Raw genomic sequence first — 14518 nt, 5'->3', positions numbered from 1 at the left:
CAGTCTGTGCAAAGATGCTCGCAAAGAGAGAAGGGCGCCGACGCGGCACTCGACACGAAATGCGACAAGCGACCGTACGAACGGTCGAACGAAACGGCCGCATCCGGTGTGGTCTAGTGGCTAGGATACCTGGCTTTCACCCAGGAGGCCCGGGTTCGATTCCCGGTACCGGAACGGAATTTTTTCCACACGAGTCGTGACAAGTTTGAGCTGTCCGAGCGGCCGTTTCCCGTCCTGCTCGCAATATAGCTACTGTTTCGTGACCGTCAGCAGAATATAGACTAGGGAAGCAGACGCACGACGACCATAGAAATGGTGTACGGCTTCATGCCACCAGTTTCCAGCGTAGGGCTGAGCAACTGCATCTGCTGGGGCCCGTTAGCTCAGTTGGTTAGAGCGTCGTGCTAATAACGCGAAGGTCGTGGGTTCGATCCCCCCACGGGCCACTACTCTTTTACTACTACGAAAAGGCAGCGCCGATTTCAGCTGGCGAGTGTGATGACCAAAAGATCATCACCCTGCGTGGAAGTTGACAGAGGATCCGAACCCGACTCGTCGGGAAGCGCTACATCATTCACTCGGCAATGGCCATAATATCTTGAATACACTGGTTCTCAACCGATAAAGAGAAAATGAAAGAAAATGTCCGATTGCCGATGCGCAACCACTTTGGCCCCTGTCAGTACTTGGGCGGGTGAGCGCATGGGAACACAGGGTACTATTGGCAGTTTTACTTCCTATTTTTGTTTCTCCTTAGTTTTCGGAGCTGCAGCCCGATTCGGTCAGGGAGACGCCACCGTGAAATGAAGGGGGCGTGCTGTGTGTCCATCGCCTAGCCTCACCTCTCTTTACCTCTCTCAGTCGTTTCTCGTGCTTGTCGTTTTGATATAGGCCGATTTGAGAGCGTCAGCTCTCGCGTCAGCCGAGCAAAGTCGAGACAAGTCGAGACACACTAAGGGCTGGTATGCAGCGAGTAGGAGGCCGGAAAAACAATAATTTAAGAGCGCGTGGCAAAAGTACTCATACGCGAAATTAAAAGCCTGCTGCGGTGGCCGGGAATCGAACCCGGATCAACTGCTTGGAAGGCAACTATGCTGACCATTACACCACCACCGCACAAGCGAGCGCCCCGCCTCCGCGCTGTGTCGGCTTCCCGCCTGTCGGCAGCGGCCGAAGGTGATCGTACCTGGCAGGCGCATTTCGAGGTAGGCTAGGGGAGCACATCCAGACGCATTCGGACAGCGTATCCGCGCACATTTCGCATCCTTTGGCAAGAGTCGGCGCCGGCGAGGACCGCGTTCTGGCGGCATTTTTAAGCAGTGCAGTGCAGGATTCAGCGTCTGCAGCATCTTCTCCACAGAATGCTACGGCGCTTGACGGCAGTCCCACTTTCCCTTGAGACATCTGCTCGGGAAGCAGCGTGAAGTTGCCGCTGGCCCCAGCATCGGTGGTTCAGTGGTAGAATGCTCGCCTGCCACGCGGGCGGCCCGGGTTCGATTCCCGGCCGATGCATCATTTTGCTTTTCCCGCGATAATGCTGCCGTGTGGCTTGCGCGCTTGAGATGCACGATCCGCAAGAATATATAGCTGGATTCCCTTGAGAAGAACCGAGAACGCAGCACTCGCCGGTCCCCACTAGGACGCTCGCATGATGTTCTGCAGACTAGCGTCGGCTTGGCCTCACAAGTTGCTGTGTCCAGGTGCCTCCGAGGCACTGAGCTTTAACGACAAGGAGTGCTGCCTATCGTTGCAACAGCTGCAGCAACACCGCAATCAACTGGGCCGGCAGTGCGCGTGTAGCAACAGAACACGTTACCCAGGAAGTACAGTGTCTCTACGTCTAATATTGGGTACGGTATTTACCCAGTTTCCAGGACCAGTGGTGCACCCGTGCCTCGGTAGCGCAGTAGGCAGCGCGTAAGTCTCATAATCTTAAGGTCGTGAGTTCGATCCTCACCCGGGGCATTTAATTTTCTGTGACTGATGGTGGCGCTGTTGCTAGGGCGCCAACGTAGTTCTTGTTTGTTATCCACAACTTTTCAACGCTTCAGCGGGAAAATGTTTACCTCCTGTTATTGCTACTTACAGCTTCCCTTTTCCTCTTCTCCCAGCAGAGCATGAAGCCAAAAGCATTGCTCTGCGGCGTTTGAGGTGCGCGCCTTGCCAGTCAGTCTGTGCAAAGATGCTCGCAAAGAGAGAAGGGCGCCGACGCGGCACTCGACACGAAATGCGACAAGCGACCGTACGAACGGTCGAACGAAACGGCCGCATCCGGTGTGGTCTAGTGGCTAGGATACCTGGCTTTCACCCAGGAGGCCCGGGTTCGATTCCCGGTACCGGAACGGAATTTTTTCCACACGAGTCGTGACAAGTTTGAGCTGTCCGAGCGGCCGTTTCCCGTCCTGCTCGCAATATAGCTACTGTTTCGTGACCGTCAGCAGAATATAGACTAGGGAAGCAGACGCACGACGACCATAGAAATGGTGTACGGCTTCATGCCACCAGTTTCCAGCGTAGGGCTGAGCAACTGCATCTGCTGGGGCCCGTTAGCTCAGTTGGTTAGAGCGTCGTGCTAATAACGCGAAGGTCGTGGGTTCGATCCCCCCACGGGCCACTACTCTTTTACTACTACGAAAAGGCAGCGCCGATTTCAGCTGGCGAGTGTGATGACCAAAAGATCATCACCCTGCGTGGAAGTTGACAGAGGATCCGAACCCGACTCGTCGGGAAGCGCTACATCATTCACTCGGCAATGGCCATAATATCTTGAATACACTGGTTCTCAACCGATAAAGAGAAAATGAAAGAAAATGTCCGATTGCCGATGCGCAACCACTTTGGCCCCTGTCAGTACTTGGGCGGGTGAGCGCATGGGAACACAGGGTACTATTGGCAGTTTTACTTCCTATTTTTGTTTCTCCTTAGTTTTCGGAGCTGCAGCCCGATTCGGTCAGGGAGACGCCACCGTGAAATGAAGGGGGCGTGCTGTGTGTCCATCGCCTAGCCTCACCTCTCTTTACCTCTCTCAGTCGTTTCTCGTGCTTGTCGTTTTGATATAGGCCGATTTGAGAGCGTCAGCTCTCGCGTCAGCCGAGCAAAGTCGAGACAAGTCGAGACACACTAAGGGCTGGTATGCAGCGAGTAGGAGGCCGGAAAAACAATAATTTAAGAGCGCGTGGCAAAAGTACTCATACGCGAAATTAAAAGCCTGCTGCGGTGGCCGGGAATCGAACCCGGATCAACTGCTTGGAAGGCAACTATGCTGACCATTACACCACCACCGCACAAGCGAGCGCCCCGCCTCCGCGCTGTGTCGGCTTCCCGCCTGTCGGCAGCGGCCGAAGGTGATCGTACCTGGCAGGCGCATTTCGAGGTAGGCTAGGGGAGCACATCCAGACGCATTCGGACAGCGTATCCGCGCACATTTCGCATCCTTTGGCAAGAGTCGGCGCCGGCGAGGACCGCGTTCTGGCGGCATTTTTAAGCAGTGCAGTGCAGGATTCAGCGTCTGCAGCATCTTCTCCACAGAATGCTACGGCGCTTGACGGCAGTCCCACTTTCCCTTGAGACATCTGCTCGGGAAGCAGCGTGAAGTTGCCGCTGGCCCCAGCATCGGTGGTTCAGTGGTAGAATGCTCGCCTGCCACGCGGGCGGCCCGGGTTCGATTCCCGGCCGATGCATCATTTTGCTTTTCCCGCGATAATGCTGCCGTGTGGCTTGCGCGCTTGAGATGCACGATCCGCAAGAATATATAGCTGGATTCCCTTGAGAAGAACCGAGAACGCAGCACTCGCCGGTCCCCACTAGGACGCTCGCATGATGTTCTGCAGACTAGCGTCGGCTTGGCCTCACAAGTTGCTGTGTCCAGGTGCCTCCGAGGCACTGAGCTTTAACGACAAGGAGTGCTGCCTATCGTTGCAACAGCTGCAGCAACACCGCAATCAACTGGGCCGGCAGTGCGCGTGTAGCAACAGAACACGTTACCCAGGAAGTACAGTGTCTCTACGTCTAATATTGGGTACGGTATTTACCCAGTTTCCAGGACCAGTGGTGCACCCGTGCCTCGGTAGCGCAGTAGGCAGCGCGTAAGTCTCATAATCTTAAGGTCGTGAGTTCGATCCTCACCCGGGGCATTTAATTTTCTGTGACTGATGGTGGCGCTGTTGCTAGGGCGCCAACGTAGTTCTTGTTTGTTATCCACAACTTTTCAACGCTTCAGCGGGAAAATGTTTACCTCCTGTTATTGCTACTTACAGCTTCCCTTTTCCTCTTCTCCCAGCAGAGCATGAAGCCAAAAGCATTGCTCTGCGGCGTTTGAGGTGCGCGCCTTGCCAGTCAGTCTGTGCAAAGATGCTCGCAAAGAGAGAAGGGCGCCGACGCGGCACTCGACACGAAATGCGACAAGCGACCGTACGAACGGTCGAACGAAACGGCCGCATCCGGTGTGGTCTAGTGGCTAGGATACCTGGCTTTCACCCAGGAGGCCCGGGTTCGATTCCCGGTACCGGAACGGAATTTTTTCCACACGAGTCGTGACAAGTTTGAGCTGTCCGAGCGGCCGTTTCCCGTCCTGCTCGCAATATAGCTACTGTTTCGTGACCGTCAGCAGAATATAGACTAGGGAAGCAGACGCACGACGACCATAGAAATGGTGTACGGCTTCATGCCACCAGTTTCCAGCGTAGGGCTGAGCAACTGCATCTGCTGGGGCCCGTTAGCTCAGTTGGTTAGAGCGTCGTGCTAATAACGCGAAGGTCGTGGGTTCGATCCCCCCACGGGCCACTACTCTTTTACTACTACGAAAAGGCAGCGCCGATTTCAGCTGGCGAGTGTGATGACCAAAAGATCATCACCCTGCGTGGAAGTTGACAGAGGATCCGAACCCGACTCGTCGGGAAGCGCTACATCATTCACTCGGCAATGGCCATAATATCTTGAATACACTGGTTCTCAACCGATAAAGAGAAAATGAAAGAAAATGTCCGATTGCCGATGCGCAACCACTTTGGCCCCTGTCAGTACTTGGGCGGGTGAGCGCATGGGAACACAGGGTACTATTGGCAGTTTTACTTCCTATTTTTGTTTCTCCTTAGTTTTCGGAGCTGCAGCCCGATTCGGTCAGGGAGACGCCACCGTGAAATGAAGGGGGCGTGCTGTGTGTCCATCGCCTAGCCTCACCTCTCTTTACCTCTCTCAGTCGTTTCTCGTGCTTGTCGTTTTGATATAGGCCGATTTGAGAGCGTCAGCTCTCGCGTCAGCCGAGCAAAGTCGAGACAAGTCGAGACACACTAAGGGCTGGTATGCAGCGAGTAGGAGGCCGGAAAAACAATAATTTAAGAGCGCGTGGCAAAAGTACTCATACGCGAAATTAAAAGCCTGCTGCGGTGGCCGGGAATCGAACCCGGATCAACTGCTTGGAAGGCAACTATGCTGACCATTACACCACCACCGCACAAGCGAGCGCCCCGCCTCCGCGCTGTGTCGGCTTCCCGCCTGTCGGCAGCGGCCGAAGGTGATCGTACCTGGCAGGCGCATTTCGAGGTAGGCTAGGGGAGCACATCCAGACGCATTCGGACAGCGTATCCGCGCACATTTCGCATCCTTTGGCAAGAGTCGGCGCCGGCGAGGACCGCGTTCTGGCGGCATTTTTAAGCAGTGCAGTGCAGGATTCAGCGTCTGCAGCATCTTCTCCACAGAATGCTACGGCGCTTGACGGCAGTCCCACTTTCCCTTGAGACATCTGCTCGGGAAGCAGCGTGAAGTTGCCGCTGGCCCCAGCATCGGTGGTTCAGTGGTAGAATGCTCGCCTGCCACGCGGGCGGCCCGGGTTCGATTCCCGGCCGATGCATCATTTTGCTTTTCCCGCGATAATGCTGCCGTGTGGCTTGCGCGCTTGAGATGCACGATCCGCAAGAATATATAGCTGGATTCCCTTGAGAAGAACCGAGAACGCAGCACTCGCCGGTCCCCACTAGGACGCTCGCATGATGTTCTGCAGACTAGCGTCGGCTTGGCCTCACAAGTTGCTGTGTCCAGGTGCCTCCGAGGCACTGAGCTTTAACGACAAGGAGTGCTGCCTATCGTTGCAACAGCTGCAGCAACACCGCAATCAACTGGGCCGGCAGTGCGCGTGTAGCAACAGAACACGTTACCCAGGAAGTACAGTGTCTCTACGTCTAATATTGGGTACGGTATTTACCCAGTTTCCAGGACCAGTGGTGCACCCGTGCCTCGGTAGCGCAGTAGGCAGCGCGTAAGTCTCATAATCTTAAGGTCGTGAGTTCGATCCTCACCCGGGGCATTTAATTTTCTGTGACTGATGGTGGCGCTGTTGCTAGGGCGCCAACGTAGTTCTTGTTTGTTATCCACAACTTTTCAACGCTTCAGCGGGAAAATGTTTACCTCCTGTTATTGCTACTTACAGCTTCCCTTTTCCTCTTCTCCCAGCAGAGCATGAAGCCAAAAGCATTGCTCTGCGGCGTTTGAGGTGCGCGCCTTGCCAGTCAGTCTGTGCAAAGATGCTCGCAAAGAGAGAAGGGCGCCGACGCGGCACTCGACACGAAATGCGACAAGCGACCGTACGAACGGTCGAACGAAACGGCCGCATCCGGTGTGGTCTAGTGGCTAGGATACCTGGCTTTCACCCAGGAGGCCCGGGTTCGATTCCCGGTACCGGAACGGAATTTTTTCCACACGAGTCGTGACAAGTTTGAGCTGTCCGAGCGGCCGTTTCCCGTCCTGCTCGCAATATAGCTACTGTTTCGTGACCGTCAGCAGAATATAGACTAGGGAAGCAGACGCACGACGACCATAGAAATGGTGTACGGCTTCATGCCACCAGTTTCCAGCGTAGGGCTGAGCAACTGCATCTGCTGGGGCCCGTTAGCTCAGTTGGTTAGAGCGTCGTGCTAATAACGCGAAGGTCGTGGGTTCGATCCCCCCACGGGCCACTACTCTTTTACTACTACGAAAAGGCAGCGCCGATTTCAGCTGGCGAGTGTGATGACCAAAAGATCATCACCCTGCGTGGAAGTTGACAGAGGATCCGAACCCGACTCGTCGGGAAGCGCTACATCATTCACTCGGCAATGGCCATAATATCTTGAATACACTGGTTCTCAACCGATAAAGAGAAAATGAAAGAAAATGTCCGATTGCCGATGCGCAACCACTTTGGCCCCTGTCAGTACTTGGGCGGGTGAGCGCATGGGAACACAGGGTACTATTGGCAGTTTTACTTCCTATTTTTGTTTCTCCTTAGTTTTCGGAGCTGCAGCCCGATTCGGTCAGGGAGACGCCACCGTGAAATGAAGGGGGCGTGCTGTGTGTCCATCGCCTAGCCTCACCTCTCTTTACCTCTCTCAGTCGTTTCTCGTGCTTGTCGTTTTGATATAGGCCGATTTGAGAGCGTCAGCTCTCGCGTCAGCCGAGCAAAGTCGAGACAAGTCGAGACACACTAAGGGCTGGTATGCAGCGAGTAGGAGGCCGGAAAAACAATAATTTAAGAGCGCGTGGCAAAAGTACTCATACGCGAAATTAAAAGCCTGCTGCGGTGGCCGGGAATCGAACCCGGATCAACTGCTTGGAAGGCAACTATGCTGACCATTACACCACCACCGCACAAGCGAGCGCCCCGCCTCCGCGCTGTGTCGGCTTCCCGCCTGTCGGCAGCGGCCGAAGGTGATCGTACCTGGCAGGCGCATTTCGAGGTAGGCTAGGGGAGCACATCCAGACGCATTCGGACAGCGTATCCGCGCACATTTCGCATCCTTTGGCAAGAGTCGGCGCCGGCGAGGACCGCGTTCTGGCGGCATTTTTAAGCAGTGCAGTGCAGGATTCAGCGTCTGCAGCATCTTCTCCACAGAATGCTACGGCGCTTGACGGCAGTCCCACTTTCCCTTGAGACATCTGCTCGGGAAGCAGCGTGAAGTTGCCGCTGGCCCCAGCATCGGTGGTTCAGTGGTAGAATGCTCGCCTGCCACGCGGGCGGCCCGGGTTCGATTCCCGGCCGATGCATCATTTTGCTTTTCCCGCGATAATGCTGCCGTGTGGCTTGCGCGCTTGAGATGCACGATCCGCAAGAATATATAGCTGGATTCCCTTGAGAAGAACCGAGAACGCAGCACTCGCCGGTCCCCACTAGGACGCTCGCATGATGTTCTGCAGACTAGCGTCGGCTTGGCCTCACAAGTTGCTGTGTCCAGGTGCCTCCGAGGCACTGAGCTTTAACGACAAGGAGTGCTGCCTATCGTTGCAACAGCTGCAGCAACACCGCAATCAACTGGGCCGGCAGTGCGCGTGTAGCAACAGAACACGTTACCCAGGAAGTACAGTGTCTCTACGTCTAATATTGGGTACGGTATTTACCCAGTTTCCAGGACCAGTGGTGCACCCGTGCCTCGGTAGCGCAGTAGGCAGCGCGTAAGTCTCATAATCTTAAGGTCGTGAGTTCGATCCTCACCCGGGGCATTTAATTTTCTGTGACTGATGGTGGCGCTGTTGCTAGGGCGCCAACGTAGTTCTTGTTTGTTATCCACAACTTTTCAACGCTTCAGCGGGAAAATGTTTACCTCCTGTTATTGCTACTTACAGCTTCCCTTTTCCTCTTCTCCCAGCAGAGCATGAAGCCAAAAGCATTGCTCTGCGGCGTTTGAGGTGCGCGCCTTGCCAGTCAGTCTGTGCAAAGATGCTCGCAAAGAGAGAAGGGCGCCGACGCGGCACTCGACACGAAATGCGACAAGCGACCGTACGAACGGTCGAACGAAACGGCCGCATCCGGTGTGGTCTAGTGGCTAGGATACCTGGCTTTCACCCAGGAGGCCCGGGTTCGATTCCCGGTACCGGAACGGAATTTTTTCCACACGAGTCGTGACAAGTTTGAGCTGTCCGAGCGGCCGTTTCCCGTCCTGCTCGCAATATAGCTACTGTTTCGTGACCGTCAGCAGAATATAGACTAGGGAAGCAGACGCACGACGACCATAGAAATGGTGTACGGCTTCATGCCACCAGTTTCCAGCGTAGGGCTGAGCAACTGCATCTGCTGGGGCCCGTTAGCTCAGTTGGTTAGAGCGTCGTGCTAATAACGCGAAGGTCGTGGGTTCGATCCCCCCACGGGCCACTGCTCTTTTACTACTACGAAAAGGCAGCGCCGATTTCAGCTGGCGAGTGTGATGACCAAAAGATCATCACCCTGCGTGGAAGTTGACAGAGGATCCGAACCCGACTCGTCGGGAAGCGCTACATCATTCACTCGGCAATGGCCATAATATCTTGAATACACTGGTTCTCAACCGATAAAGAGAAAATGAAAGAAAATGTCCGATTGCCGATGCGCAACCACTTTGGCCCCTGTCAGTACTTGGGCGGGTGAGCGCATGGGAACACAGGGTACTATTGGCAGTTTTACTTCCTATTTTTGTTTCTCCTTAGTTTTCGGAGCTGCAGCCCGATTCGGTCAGGGAGACGCCACCGTGAAATGAAGGGGGCGTGCTGTGTGTCCATCGCCTAGCCTCACCTCTCTTTACCTCTCTCAGTCGTTTCTCGTGCTTGTCGTTTTGATATAGGCCGATTTGAGAGCGTCAGCTCTCGCGTCAGCCGAGCAAAGTCGAGACAAGTCGAGACACACTAAGGGCTGGTATGCAGCGAGTAGGAGGCCGGAAAAACAATAATTTAAGAGCGCGTGGCAAAAGTACTCATACGCGAAATTAAAAGCCTGCTGCGGTGGCCGGGAATCGAACCCGGATCAACTGCTTGGAAGGCAACTATGCTGACCATTACACCACCACCGCACAAGCGAGCGCCCCGCCTCCGCGCTGTGTCGGCTTCCCGCCTGTCGGCAGCGGCCGAAGGTGATCGTACCTGGCAGGCGCATTTCGAGGTAGGCTAGGGGAGCACATCCAGACGCATTCGGACAGCGTATCCGCGCACATTTCGCATCCTTTGGCAAGAGTCGGCGCCGGCGAGGACCGCGTTCTGGCGGCATTTTTAAGCAGTGCAGTGCAGGATTCAGCGTCTGCAGCATCTTCTCCACAGAATGCTACGGCGCTTGACGGCAGTCCCACTTTCCCTTGAGACATCTGCTCGGGAAGCAGCGTGAAGTTGCCGCTGGCCCCAGCATCGGTGGTTCAGTGGTAGAATGCTCGCCTGCCACGCGGGCGGCCCGGGTTCGATTCCCGGCCGATGCATCATTTTGCTTTTCCCGCGATAATGCTGCCGTGTGGCTTGCGCGCTTGAGATGCACGATCCGCAAGAATATATAGCTGGATTCCCTTGAGAAGAACCGAGAACGCAGCACTCGCCGGTCCCCACTAGGACGCTCGCATGATGTTCTGCAGACTAGCGTCGGCTTGGCCTCACAAGTTGCTGTGTCCAGGTGCCTCCGAGGCACTGAGCTTTAACGACAAGGAGTGCTGCCTATCGTTGCAACAGCTGCAGCAACACCGCAATCAACTGGGCCGGCAGTGCGCGTGTAGCAACAGAACACGTTACCCAGGAAGTACAGTGTCTCTACGTCTAATATTGGGTACGGTATTTACCCAGTTTCCAGGACCAGTGGTGCACCCGTGCCTCGGTAGCGCAGTAGGCAGCGCGTAAGTCTCATAATCTTAAGGTCGTGAGTTCGATCCTCACCCGGGGCATTTAATTTTCTGTGACTGATGGTGGCGCTGTTGCTAGGGCGCCAACGTAGTTCTTGTTTGTTATCCACAACTTTTCAACGCTTCAGCGGGAAAATGTTTACCTCCTGTTATTGCTACTTACAGCTTCCCTTTTCCTCTTCTCCCAGCAGAGCATGAAGCCAAAAGCATTGCTCTGCGGCGTTTGAGGTGCGCGCCTTGCCAGTCAGTCTGTGCAAAGATGCTCGCAAAGAGAGAAGGGCGCCGACGCGGCACTCGACACGAAATGCGACAAGCGACCGTACGAACGGTCGAACGAAACGGCCGCATCCGGTGTGGTCTAGTGGCTAGGATACCTGGCTTTCACCCAGGAGGCCCGGGTTCGATTCCCGGTACCGGAACGGAATTTTTTCCACACGAGTCGTGACAAGTTTGAGCTGTCCGAGCGGCCGTTTCCCGTCCTGCTCGCAATATAGCTACTGTTTCGTGACCGTCAGCAGAATATAGACTAGGGAAGCAGACGCACGACGACCATAGAAATGGTGTACGGCTTCATGCCACCAGTTTCCAGCGTAGGGCTGAGCAACTGCATCTGCTGGGGCCCGTTAGCTCAGTTGGTTAGAGCGTCGTGCTAATAACGCGAAGGTCGTGGGTTCGATCCCCCCACGGGCCACTACTCTTTTACTACTACGAAAAGGCAGCGCCGATTTCAGCTGGCGAGTGTGATGACCAAAAGATCATCACCCTGCGTGGAAGTTGACAGAGGATCCGAACCCGACTCGTCGGGAAGCGCTACATCATTCACTCGGCAATGGCCATAATATCTTGAATACACTGGTTCTCAACCGATAAAGAGAAAATGAAAGAAAATGTCCGATTGCCGATGCGCAACCACTTTGGCCCCTGTCAGTACTTGGGCGGGTGAGCGCATGGGAACACAGGGTACTATTGGCAGTTTTACTTCCTATTTTTGTTTCTCCTTAGTTTTCGGAGCTGCAGCCCGATTCGGTCAGGGAGACGCCACCGTGAAATGAAGGGGGCGTGCTGTGTGTCCATCGCCTAGCCTCACCTCTCTTTACCTCTCTCAGTCGTTTCTCGTGCTTGTCGTTTTGATATAGGCCGATTTGAGAGCGTCAGCTCTCGCGTCAGCCGAGCAAAGTCGAGACAAGTCGAGACACACTAAGGGCTGGTATGCAGCGAGTAGGAGGCCGGAAAAACAATAATTTAAGAGCGCGTGGCAAAAGTACTCATACGCGAAATTAAAAGCCTGCTGCGGTGGCCGGGAATCGAACCCGGATCAACTGCTTGGAAGGCAACTATGCTGACCATTACACCACCACCGCACAAGCGAGCGCCCCGCCTCCGCGCTGTGTCGGCTTCCCGCCTGTCGGCAGCGGCCGAAGGTGATCGTACCTGGCAGGCGCATTTCGAGGTAGGCTAGGGGAGCACATCCAGACGCATTCGGACAGCGTATCCGCGCACATTTCGCATCCTTTGGCAAGAGTCGGCGCCGGCGAGGACCGCGTTCTGGCGGCATTTTTAAGCAGTGCAGTGCAGGATTCAGCGTCTGCAGCATCTTCTCCACAGAATGCTACGGCGCTTGACGGCAGTCCCACTTTCCCTTGAGACATCTGCTCGGGAAGCAGCGTGAAGTTGCCGCTGGCCCCAGCATCGGTGGTTCAGTGGTAGAATGCTCGCCTGCCACGCGGGCGGCCCGGGTTCGATTCCCGGCCGATGCATCATTTTGCTTTTCCCGCGATAATGCTGCCGTGTGGCTTGCGCGCTTGAGATGCACGATCCGCAAGAATATATAGCTGGATTCCCTTGAGAAGAACCGAGAACGCAGCACTCGCCGGTCCCCACTAGGACGCTCGCATGATGTTCTGCAGACTAGCGTCGGCTTGGCCTCACAAGTTGCTGTGTCCAGGTGCCTCCGAGGCACTGAGCTTTAACGACAAGGAGTGCTGCCTATCGTTGCAACAGCTGCAGCAACACCGCAATCAACTGGGCCGGCAGTGCGCGTGTAGCAACAGAACACGTTACCCAGGAAGTACAGTGTCTCTACGTCTAATATTGGGTACGGTATTTACCCAGTTTCCAGGACCAGTGGTGCACCCGTGCCTCGGTAGCGCAGTAGGCAGCGCGTAAGTCTCATAATCTTAAGGTCGTGAGTTCGATCCTCACCCGGGGCATTTAATTTTCTGTGACTGATGGTGGCGCTGTTGCTAGGGCGCCAACGTAGTTCTTGTTTGTTATCCACAACTTTTCAACGCTTCAGCGGGAAAATGTTTACCTCCTGTTATTGCTACTTACAGCTTCCCTTTTCCTCTTCTCCCAGCAGAGCATGAAGCCAAAAGCATTGCTCTGCGGCGTTTGAGGTGCGCGCCTTGCCAGTCAGTCTGTGCAAAGATGCTCGCAAAGAGAGAAGGGCGCCGACGCGGCACTCGACACGAAATGCGACAAGCGACCGTACGAACGGTCGAACGAAACGGCCGCATCCGGTGTGGTCTAGTGGCTAGGATACCTGGCTTTCACCCAGGAGGCCCGGGTTCGATTCCCGGTACCGGAACGGAATTTTTTCCACACGAGTCGTGACAAGTTTGAGCTGTCCGAGCGGCCGTTTCCCGTCCTGCTCGCAATATAGCTACTGTTTCGTGACCGTCAGCAGAATATAGACTAGGGAAGCAGACGCACGACGACCATAGAAATGGTGTACGGCTTCATGCCACCAGTTTCCAGCGTAGGGCTGAGCAACTGCATCTGCTGGGGCCCGTTAGCTCAGTTGGTTAGAGCGTCGTGCTAATAACGCGAAGGTCGTGGGTTCGATCCCCCCACGGGCCACTGCTCTTTTACTACTACGAAAAGGCAGCGCCGATTTCAGCTGGCGAGTGTGATGACCAAAAGATCATCACCCTGCGTGGAAGTTGACAGAGGATCCGAACCCGACTCGTCGGGAAGCGCTACATCATTCACTCGGCAATGGCCATAATATCTTGAATACACTGGTTCTCAACCGATAAAGAGAAAATGAAAGAAAATGTCCGATTGCCGATGCGCAACCACTTTGGCCCCTGTCAGTACTTGGGCGGGTGAGCGCATGGGAACACAGGGTACTATTGGCAGTTTTACTTCCTATTTTTGTTTCTCCTTAGTTTTCGGAGCTGCAGCCCGATTCGGTCAGGGAGACGCCACCGTGAAATGAAGGGGGCGTGCTGTGTGTCCATCGCCTAGCCTCACCTCTCTTTACCTCTCTCAGTCGTTTCTCGTGCTTGTCGTTTTGATATAGGCCGATTTGAGAGCGTCAGCTCTCGCGTCAGCCGAGCAAAGTCGAGACAAGTCGAGACACACTAAGGGCTGGTATGCAGCGAGTAGGAGGCCGGAAAAACAATAATTTAAGAGCGCGTGGCAAAAGTACTCATACGCGAAATTAAAAGCCTGCTGCGGTGGCCGGGAATCGAACCCGGATCAACTGCTTGGAAGGCAACTATGCTGACCATTACACCACCACCGCACAAGCGAGCGCCCCGCCTCCGCGCTGTGTCGGCTTCCCGCCTGTCGGCAGCGGCCGAAGGTGATCGTACCTGGCAGGCGCATTTCGAGGTAGGCTAGGGGAGCACATCCAGACGCATTCGGACAGCGTATCCGCGCACATTTCGCATCCTTTGGCAAGAGTCGGCGCCGGCGAGGACCGCGTTCTGGCGGCATTTTTAAGCAGTGCAGTGCAGGATTCAGCGTCTGCAGCATCTTCTCCACAGAATGCTACGGCGCTTGACGGCAGTCCCACTTTCCCTTGAGACATCTGCTCGGGAAGCAGCGTGAAGTTGCCGCTGGCCCCAGCATCGGTGGTTCAGTGGTAGAATGCTCGCCTGCCACGCGGGCGGCCCGGGTTCGATTCCCGGCCGATG

At 55.2% G+C, this 14518-nt stretch overlaps 33 non-coding genes across 33 annotated transcripts; 26 read left to right on the top strand and 7 right to left on the bottom strand.

The window, feature by feature from the left end:
* The first annotated feature begins 102 nt into the window (after window positions 1–102).
* Trnae-uuc lies at window positions 103–174 on the top strand. Its single transcript has one exon. It is a non-coding gene; the product is annotated as a tRNA-Glu (tRNA).
* A 198-nt stretch (window positions 175–372) lies between these two features.
* Window positions 373–446, top strand: Trnai-aau. The gene has a single exon. It is a non-coding gene; the product is annotated as a tRNA-Ile (tRNA).
* Window positions 447–1044: 598 nt separating this feature from the next.
* Trnag-ucc lies at window positions 1045–1116 on the bottom strand. Its single transcript has one exon. It is a non-coding gene; the product is annotated as a tRNA-Gly (tRNA).
* Window positions 1117–1441: 325 nt separating this feature from the next.
* Window positions 1442–1512, top strand: Trnag-gcc. Its single transcript has one exon. It is a non-coding gene; the product is annotated as a tRNA-Gly (tRNA).
* Window positions 1513–1892: 380 nt separating this feature from the next.
* On the top strand, window positions 1893–1965 carry Trnam-cau. The gene has a single exon. It is a non-coding gene; the product is annotated as a tRNA-Met (tRNA).
* A 305-nt stretch (window positions 1966–2270) lies between these two features.
* On the top strand, window positions 2271–2342 carry Trnae-uuc. The gene has a single exon. It is a non-coding gene; the product is annotated as a tRNA-Glu (tRNA).
* A 198-nt stretch (window positions 2343–2540) lies between these two features.
* On the top strand, window positions 2541–2614 carry Trnai-aau. The gene has a single exon. It is a non-coding gene; the product is annotated as a tRNA-Ile (tRNA).
* A 598-nt stretch (window positions 2615–3212) lies between these two features.
* On the bottom strand, window positions 3213–3284 carry Trnag-ucc. The gene has a single exon. It is a non-coding gene; the product is annotated as a tRNA-Gly (tRNA).
* A 325-nt stretch (window positions 3285–3609) lies between these two features.
* Trnag-gcc lies at window positions 3610–3680 on the top strand. The gene has a single exon. It is a non-coding gene; the product is annotated as a tRNA-Gly (tRNA).
* A 380-nt stretch (window positions 3681–4060) lies between these two features.
* Trnam-cau lies at window positions 4061–4133 on the top strand. The gene has a single exon. It is a non-coding gene; the product is annotated as a tRNA-Met (tRNA).
* A 305-nt stretch (window positions 4134–4438) lies between these two features.
* Window positions 4439–4510, top strand: Trnae-uuc. Its single transcript has one exon. It is a non-coding gene; the product is annotated as a tRNA-Glu (tRNA).
* Window positions 4511–4708: 198 nt separating this feature from the next.
* On the top strand, window positions 4709–4782 carry Trnai-aau. Its single transcript has one exon. It is a non-coding gene; the product is annotated as a tRNA-Ile (tRNA).
* Window positions 4783–5380: 598 nt separating this feature from the next.
* On the bottom strand, window positions 5381–5452 carry Trnag-ucc. The gene has a single exon. It is a non-coding gene; the product is annotated as a tRNA-Gly (tRNA).
* A 325-nt stretch (window positions 5453–5777) lies between these two features.
* Window positions 5778–5848, top strand: Trnag-gcc. Its single transcript has one exon. It is a non-coding gene; the product is annotated as a tRNA-Gly (tRNA).
* A 380-nt stretch (window positions 5849–6228) lies between these two features.
* Trnam-cau lies at window positions 6229–6301 on the top strand. The gene has a single exon. It is a non-coding gene; the product is annotated as a tRNA-Met (tRNA).
* Window positions 6302–6606: 305 nt separating this feature from the next.
* Trnae-uuc lies at window positions 6607–6678 on the top strand. Its single transcript has one exon. It is a non-coding gene; the product is annotated as a tRNA-Glu (tRNA).
* Window positions 6679–6876: 198 nt separating this feature from the next.
* Window positions 6877–6950, top strand: Trnai-aau. The gene has a single exon. It is a non-coding gene; the product is annotated as a tRNA-Ile (tRNA).
* Window positions 6951–7548: 598 nt separating this feature from the next.
* Window positions 7549–7620, bottom strand: Trnag-ucc. Its single transcript has one exon. It is a non-coding gene; the product is annotated as a tRNA-Gly (tRNA).
* A 325-nt stretch (window positions 7621–7945) lies between these two features.
* Trnag-gcc lies at window positions 7946–8016 on the top strand. Its single transcript has one exon. It is a non-coding gene; the product is annotated as a tRNA-Gly (tRNA).
* A 380-nt stretch (window positions 8017–8396) lies between these two features.
* On the top strand, window positions 8397–8469 carry Trnam-cau. Its single transcript has one exon. It is a non-coding gene; the product is annotated as a tRNA-Met (tRNA).
* Window positions 8470–8774: 305 nt separating this feature from the next.
* On the top strand, window positions 8775–8846 carry Trnae-uuc. Its single transcript has one exon. It is a non-coding gene; the product is annotated as a tRNA-Glu (tRNA).
* A 198-nt stretch (window positions 8847–9044) lies between these two features.
* On the top strand, window positions 9045–9118 carry Trnai-aau. Its single transcript has one exon. It is a non-coding gene; the product is annotated as a tRNA-Ile (tRNA).
* A 598-nt stretch (window positions 9119–9716) lies between these two features.
* On the bottom strand, window positions 9717–9788 carry Trnag-ucc. Its single transcript has one exon. It is a non-coding gene; the product is annotated as a tRNA-Gly (tRNA).
* Window positions 9789–10113: 325 nt separating this feature from the next.
* Window positions 10114–10184, top strand: Trnag-gcc. Its single transcript has one exon. It is a non-coding gene; the product is annotated as a tRNA-Gly (tRNA).
* A 380-nt stretch (window positions 10185–10564) lies between these two features.
* On the top strand, window positions 10565–10637 carry Trnam-cau. Its single transcript has one exon. It is a non-coding gene; the product is annotated as a tRNA-Met (tRNA).
* Window positions 10638–10942: 305 nt separating this feature from the next.
* Trnae-uuc lies at window positions 10943–11014 on the top strand. The gene has a single exon. It is a non-coding gene; the product is annotated as a tRNA-Glu (tRNA).
* Window positions 11015–11212: 198 nt separating this feature from the next.
* Trnai-aau lies at window positions 11213–11286 on the top strand. Its single transcript has one exon. It is a non-coding gene; the product is annotated as a tRNA-Ile (tRNA).
* A 598-nt stretch (window positions 11287–11884) lies between these two features.
* On the bottom strand, window positions 11885–11956 carry Trnag-ucc. The gene has a single exon. It is a non-coding gene; the product is annotated as a tRNA-Gly (tRNA).
* Window positions 11957–12281: 325 nt separating this feature from the next.
* Window positions 12282–12352, top strand: Trnag-gcc. Its single transcript has one exon. It is a non-coding gene; the product is annotated as a tRNA-Gly (tRNA).
* A 380-nt stretch (window positions 12353–12732) lies between these two features.
* Window positions 12733–12805, top strand: Trnam-cau. Its single transcript has one exon. It is a non-coding gene; the product is annotated as a tRNA-Met (tRNA).
* Window positions 12806–13110: 305 nt separating this feature from the next.
* On the top strand, window positions 13111–13182 carry Trnae-uuc. Its single transcript has one exon. It is a non-coding gene; the product is annotated as a tRNA-Glu (tRNA).
* Window positions 13183–13380: 198 nt separating this feature from the next.
* Window positions 13381–13454, top strand: Trnai-aau. The gene has a single exon. It is a non-coding gene; the product is annotated as a tRNA-Ile (tRNA).
* Window positions 13455–14052: 598 nt separating this feature from the next.
* Trnag-ucc lies at window positions 14053–14124 on the bottom strand. The gene has a single exon. It is a non-coding gene; the product is annotated as a tRNA-Gly (tRNA).
* Window positions 14125–14518: the final 394 nt, after the last annotated feature.

The sequence above is a fragment of the Schistocerca piceifrons genome, unplaced genomic scaffold, assembly GCF_021461385.2.
Source record: "Schistocerca piceifrons isolate TAMUIC-IGC-003096 unplaced genomic scaffold, iqSchPice1.1 HiC_scaffold_632, whole genome shotgun sequence".
NCBI lineage: Eukaryota > Metazoa > Arthropoda > Insecta > Orthoptera > Acrididae > Schistocerca > Schistocerca piceifrons.
This window is presented reverse-complemented; position numbering and strand designations above follow the sequence as displayed.